We start from the raw sequence: 7,342 nt of genomic DNA, 5'->3' as shown, positions 1-7,342 counted from the left end.
TCTGCCCTAAATTTGTATATCTGCATACATTTTAATAAGCTTTTTCCGCCTAACTCTCCCTCGCCCCTCTACAATTTTTCCTAATCTTTGTATTCACTTCTCCCTCCGTATTTTTCGCTTCATCTATCTCCATCTTCGTCTCATTCTATCTCTTTCTCAGTCTCCTTCTCCTTCTCTATTTTCTCTTCTCTCAAGTTTTTCTCATTCTTCTTCATATCTTATTGCCAGTCCCAGAGGGTGGTATGTATTTTTTTCCAGTCCCATTCCGAGTCTTAGTCCCAGTCCCACTCCGAGTCTCAGTCTCAGTCCTAATCCCAGTCCCAGTCCGTCTCTGGTGTACTTCCCGGAAAAAAGCATCGGAAATACTAATATAGGCAAATTTATATACCAAATTCAGGCAAATCGAATAGGACGTATGTAAATAGGTATGTAGGTATTATTAATTCATGTCTTTATTTCGGCTTCCCATGTATATTTATCAGTTTTGCCAAGTTGATGCGACTAAATCGAATATCACAATGAAAATCACTTAAAAGCTCTCAGCAACAGGTCCACGTTTTGGCCTATATCTCGAGACCGTAGCCACCAATAGGTATGAAAACTACCCTGTACTAAAGCACTCATCAACAGCTTTCATTTGATATCCATATTGTATAAACACATTCTAGGGGTGCCCGGGTCCACGTTCTGGCCTATATCTCGAGACCCTAGTCACCGATAGGTATGAAAACTACCCTGTACTAAAGCACTCATCAACAGCTTTCATTTGATATCCATATTGTATAAACACATTTCTAGGGGTGCCCGGGTCCACGTTTTGGCCTATATCTCGGGACCCTAGTCACCAATAGGTATGAAAACTACCCTGTACTAAAGCACTCATGAGCAGCTTTCATTTGATATCCATATTGTATAAACACATTCTAGGGGCGCCCGGGTCCACTTTTTGTCCTATTTCTCGAGACCCTAGTCACCAAAATGTATCCTGGTCCCCTTCCCGGAAGAAAAATTATCCGACATTTTATTCTAGATATAACGCTACCCACATACCAAATTTCAGGCAAATCGATCCATATATACGACAGTTTAGAATAAATCGGTCCCTGGTCCACTTCCCTTCATGGCAATCCTTCTATCCGTTCTCGAGTTATGGAGTGACAATCAAAATGTACACTTCTTTTTATATATATATGTAGATCGGGCATTCTGTGAAATTTGAAACTTCTATCTGTTAATATGTGTCTTATACTGAAGAATTTTGTGAAATTTGACGCTTCTTTTTGATAAATTGAGGAAGATATGACAAAAAACCTGTTTTCTGAAAACGGTTGCATGTTTGGTATATGCTATAGTGGTCCGATCTGGTCGGTTACGAATAATGTCTAATCGGAGACCAAAATATACCCGCTGACCAAATTTCATCCAGATATCTCAAAAAATGAGGGACTAGTTTGCGTTCAGACAGACGGACATGGCTAAAGCAAATCAGATCGTCAATCCTGATCATTTCGGTGCACTTTTTGGTCTCTTCTCTTTTAAAGACTTACAATTTTGAGATTCTTGACAAACTTAATATACCATTGCATTTTCATGAAAAGTATAAAGAGGTGCTAGCCTTTAAGGCATATGTGCTTCAAGAACATATGTGAAGAAGTACAAGTATCAGTACCTCAGTACTTCGAAAAATGAGTACAAGTATAAGTATCGAAGTACTTGTACTTGAATTGTTGAAGTACAAGTAAAGTACTTGTAAGTGCTTTCGAAGAACTTTGATAAGTATTGAACGGTTTTGAAGCGCATCAACCAGCACCCTTACGATCATCTAACTTTGACAAAATGGTTGAAGAAGAGTTTTGCAGCTATTTTAATGATACATCAACAGATTTCAATATGCTTCAGAGTTATCCCCTTATGAAGGACCTATCACTCAAAATTAATACTCCCTCAGCTTCCTCCGACCCAGTAAGGTTTATTTTCCTTAGCAGGCATTGTTTATAGTCCTGGAAGATAATCAATGACGGACTTTTCGTTTGAAAAGCTAGTACTTATGAAGGCAAACACAAAACTATTTTAATATTGTTAGCTGTTGTACAATTTATACTTATTGAATATGTTGTTTTACTTCTTGTTGCTTCCTAATTTGAATTTAACTCATATTTTGATTTTCCATTTATGAATTAAACTGACATATTTTATCAGAAAAAGTACTTTCGTGTACTTGCAAGTATTTCGCAAGTATATCTACTTATACTTTCGGATTCGAAGTACAAGTACTAGTACTTATATTTTGTACTTAGATTTGAAGTACTGGAGTACTTGTACTTATTTGGTACTAGTACAAGTGTGTACTCAGTACTTTACAGTTCTGTTACAATTGTTATTTATGGAAACGCGTTTACAGTGGAAGCAGTAAGGAAGGCGGTCGGCATGATGTGGTGGTGCACATTGGCTAGTCATTGTCGGCTGGGCGGGTCCTTGCCAACCTTACTGTTCCTGCGCCATAATCAGAAAAAAAGGCAGAACTAATTCAAAACGCTCAAATGGACTAAAACAACGTCCGGTCGAACCGGATGTCACGGACAGACCGTTAAAACATTTAAAATTTAAACTCAAAATTCAAAAAAAAAAAAATCTAACGCAACAAAAATTACCGATGACCTGACCGGTTACTAACTCTAAAATCAAAATTCAAAAAAAAAACTGCTGAAAAATAAAATTGCAAAAAAAAAGGTGAAAATTAAAATAAAAAAGAAAAGGGCCGAATATATCTTGGGGGCGCCGCGGGTGTTGTTGCGACGCCCGGTGCATATACCCACCCTCAAAATCCATGGCCACCGACGCACCTAAAATTTCGGTGGCCCCTTACCTGGTAACCCTACGTGCCTTCTAAATAAATGGCAACGCCAGCATTCCCATTTTAATTACAATTTTATTGACAATTTTAATAAAGACTTATTCCGTACTTATGGCTAATATAGGTTATAATACTAACCCTAAACTAATACTGTTTTCACACAGAAACTTAATGATCTCATTTCACCTGCTAATGAAATCGTAAATTTTTCGCTTTCACACAGAAGTAACTGCTCGATTAGTATGAAGGATGAGACAGACAATCATGGCGGAACGATACAAGGTGGGAGCATGGTGACATACCTACAAACAAAAAAAATTCCATGTACTTGTAAATTCGATGGACAAATGTCAAAACCGTACTGCGGCGGTAGTTGATGTATCAAATCAAGTAAAAAAGGTTATAATCAGCTGTTCGATGCGGCCACCTTGTATCGTTCCGCCATGCAGACAATGACATTTGCTTTGAAAACTAAGAAACGGAAACGGAAGCGGAACGCTGCCAACAGAGTTGCATTGTGCTTTTGACTTCATTAGGCATTCGATTAGCTACTAATGAAATAATAATAGATTCGAATGTTGTAGGGAAGATTGAGCTCAATAAGCGTCTTAATGTAGAAAACTGCCTTTATTATTCAATAAGCCGTCTGTGTGAAAACAGTATAAGGCTTATTCAAACGAATATAAGGGAAAGCCTAAGCAAAAAAAATTCAAGATTAGGCTAATCTCATGTTCTTTTCAAGAAAAAAATTTTAGTTCCAAAGTTAGCGGAAGGCCATAGATATAATTAAGTATGAGGGCGGAAGTAAAAAAAAAAACAATGGCTCTAATTTAGCTTATTTCGTTGTATCCTATTCTATTATAGTTTATTTTATTGTACTTTATTTTATTTTATTTGTTTGTTTTTCTTATTTTAGTCTATCTCATTTTTTTTTTTTTTTTTATGCTTTCTCTTGAAGAATTAGTTTAATTTTACTGTGTCTTTTTCTTTTATTTTTATTATTATTATTTATAAACTTTATTATTTTATTATAATTTATTTTATTTTTGGTATATTTAATTTAATTTTATTGAGCTGTATTTTATTCTATCCGCGAAAAAAATTGTGTCTGAACATATACGCCTAATTTATTTAGATTGTAATATCTGTTTGTATCGGTGTTTGACAGTTTCAGAAACTGTCTTTAATTTGCCTACTTTTAATATTATGTATTATAAGGTTTGCATGTCTGTGAACATATGCACTTTATGTATGTCATTTCAGGTATGTATGCCTATCCGTATTTTTGTGAACAACGCAAGTGCTATAGATTCTAAGCTTATTAACGTTTCTTACGCTTTTCAAAACCGTTTAAGCACTCCTTTTATGTATAATCTATATGTTTAAAGTTCGTATGTATTTACGTAGTAATAGGCTTATCATGCTTCAGCCGCTGACATTAATTCTTTAACTATGTTAACCTTAGTTTAAAACCGAATAATCCGAGATTTCAAATTGGGTATACCGTAATTATTTACGCTTCTATAATGACCCTAGTTCACGCCTCTAAATTTTATGCATGAAAAATCTTAAATGGAGTTCATACCCACCCAGCATCTGGATGACGAATTTACCTCCGTATCAATAAGCTTTGATTACTCCTTGCGACTAAATACCGATTTTTGTTAAACAATTGAACCAACTTTCCATTGAAAATCCGATTGCCTTCCTATGCTCACACTTCTCGATGAATAAATTCACAAAAAAAAATTATGACTACATAAAAATGTGGTCGAGACCTAAGGAAATGTGTATGCTGTCCCTAGACTACGATGTCCGATAGCATTTCTGCCGACACGTAAAAAAAAAACCCAGGTTACAGTGTAAGAACCCGTTGTTCGGAAGCTCCGATGTGTTGAACCGCTGGTAATAATAGGTTTATAATATAGTATTGAATTACGCACTAAATAGGATGGAAAAATGAATCGTAATCGTGTTCACAAATGATTCCAAAACATTATTCCATATGAGGGATAATCGTTTTTAAATATGATAAAAAAAAATGATGGTGGAAGCGAATCAAATGTCATATCGAAAATGATGATAAAGCGAATAAAAAGGGAAAGAAAATATGACTTACAAATGATTATTCGAGAATAATCCCGTCCAGGGTACACCCTTCTCCCGACGACACATTGATTTTCAAATACAAATAATACTTTTAAATTTGAGCGTTTTCAATCAACTTTCAGATACGACTTCCAAAAATGCTGGCTGGGTATAACTACAAGTATCCCCCCCCCCCCTTTTACAGCTCATGTATATACATAATTTTAAGCATGTTTTAAATAGTATTATTTTATGAATCTAACATAAGTTTATCCGGAACGAACTCACCGCCTTCGTGCTGATCTTAGTGTCACGGCTGGATCTGTTGGTTGTTGTTGCTGCAGTTGATGTTTCTGAGTTCAATTGAATCATTTAGTTGAATAGTCGGCCCCCCTTTTTACTGTTTCATACGCCGAAATCCAAAAGTAAGGTAACGAAGAGCAAACAAGCTGCCGAAAAAATAGCAGGTGATTAGCAATGAGGATACAAAATGGAACCACTTTGTTATAGTTGTTGATGAGGTTATAGTGGATAATTTGCTAACTGCTGCTGTCGTTGTTGTTGTTATAAAGACGACTGGCGGCAACGAGTTTGAGCTGGTGTCTCTTGCCAACTATTGGTGGGCGTTACAGCGCTGCTCATGGTTCACCAATATATTATGTTGTATAGATTTGTGGTTTGCTAACATGCGCATTCATCGACAAATTGTGAAGTTAACGACGACGAGGTGCTGGCTGCTGTATTCAACAATTTCTTTAATATTTTGCTGCTCGAAATGTGGGTGCAGTGCTACTTCTCGTTGTTATTTTTCGGTGCGTCACACGATTTGGATAACATGATGATTTGCCCGAGCTGTTGTGGTTATTGCCAAAATGCCAAGTAGCTCTTCGCATACGAAATTGCAACCATTTTTATGCTTTTTTAAATTTTTCTCTAAGCACAAATGTGGGGTGTGTATATGAGTAATTACAACCACTGGCTGGCGTCGTGTTTCCAATTCCAAAATTCAGCCACATATGCGCCCTGCTCTGCTGCTGCTGGCGCTTAATGACTTTGCGTTCGAAAATATGTCCTGATTTGTCCGAAAATATAATCAATTGACAAAGAGGTAGTTCGCAAGTAAATTGTTTTTTTTTTTTTGGCGAAATATTAACGCAAAATTTACTAATCTGTTGAAAATCAAGTTTAAGAATTCCTCTCTCTTTTAACTTTTTGATAAGCCATAGCCGTTACGCTACCCGATGGCTGATGGCCGATTCACGGATATGACGTTTTTACCTCTTGCTATCAACAGCCAGTATTTTGCGCATTCGATGTGGTCAAATCAAATCGTATGTAGGGCAGAATTTATGCATATTTTCTCCTGATTTGGGAAGTATTTTGGCAATAACAGAAATCGATTTCATCGCCACTGTTTCGCATTTCTCTGCGCTCCCTTTCAGCATGCATCAATTGCGTCTTAAGTAGAAAGGTCATTTTCCGCACAGCAGTCCAACAATTTATTTGTCTGTACATTAGAGTAACTAAATTGCTTATGGAAAGTTCCTCTCCAAAAACTGTGTACAGAGAGTCTTTCGCCGAGAAAATGAGGGTGCGTGCTCTGCGTTGTCCAATTAGGTGGGTCATTGTGAACGGAAAGCACCCTCCTCTATTCCACGCTTATGTAAATAATCCTTGGAGCCGCCGTGATAACTCAATATTTGCGTAAGGTCGTTGTTTAGTTCACCATGCTTCCGCTCATACCATTCTTCTATATTCCGAACTAACGTGAAGGTCCAGCGCCCGTTCCTCGATTCTTCCCACCTAGCTATCGTTCGTAACCTTGCGCTTTTCTTGGCAACTTCCGATGGTCACCCGATTCCAATGTCATACAGATCGGCCATTACCTTTCGACAACGGACCTACTGGGAGTCAATTTTACTCCAAAAATTTTCAAGTAAGGCTTTGAAGACACTATGTCCCATACCCAATTTGAGAATCTACTGTAGGTATTCTTTCTAAATGCGGCAAGTTCACATTATGGCTTTTCTGGGTGGGTTGGGATACTGCGGTTTCCTCAGCGGTATATGTTTATTTGGAGTTTTGGTAATTAAGTGGAAGTGTATTAAATCAGAGTTTATGCTTTCCGTAGCACAAAATTTTGCCGCGTCTTTTCTAATGTTCGTAGGTTCAAAATCCAAGTCCATTGTGATTGTTTAAAAAGTGATTTTAGATCAAAAGTCGACAGCCTAACACGGCGCACACCAAAAATTATTTTGATATCTCCACATTATTCTATTCTATTGAGCTATGAGAGCGGAAGTACTCTACAATGCGAACACAAAGTCAGTCTAGCAAAGCGTTTGATATAGAGCACTAGTTTCGAGACGACTAGTGACAACTGTCGAATTTTAATAAGGC

The sequence above is a fragment of the Eurosta solidaginis genome, chromosome 2 (genome assembly GCF_040869045.1).
Source record: "Eurosta solidaginis isolate ZX-2024a chromosome 2, ASM4086904v1, whole genome shotgun sequence".
NCBI lineage: Eukaryota > Metazoa > Arthropoda > Insecta > Diptera > Tephritidae > Eurosta > Eurosta solidaginis.
The sequence above is the reverse complement of the archived record's forward strand: the minus strand, read 5'-3'. Positions refer to the sequence as shown.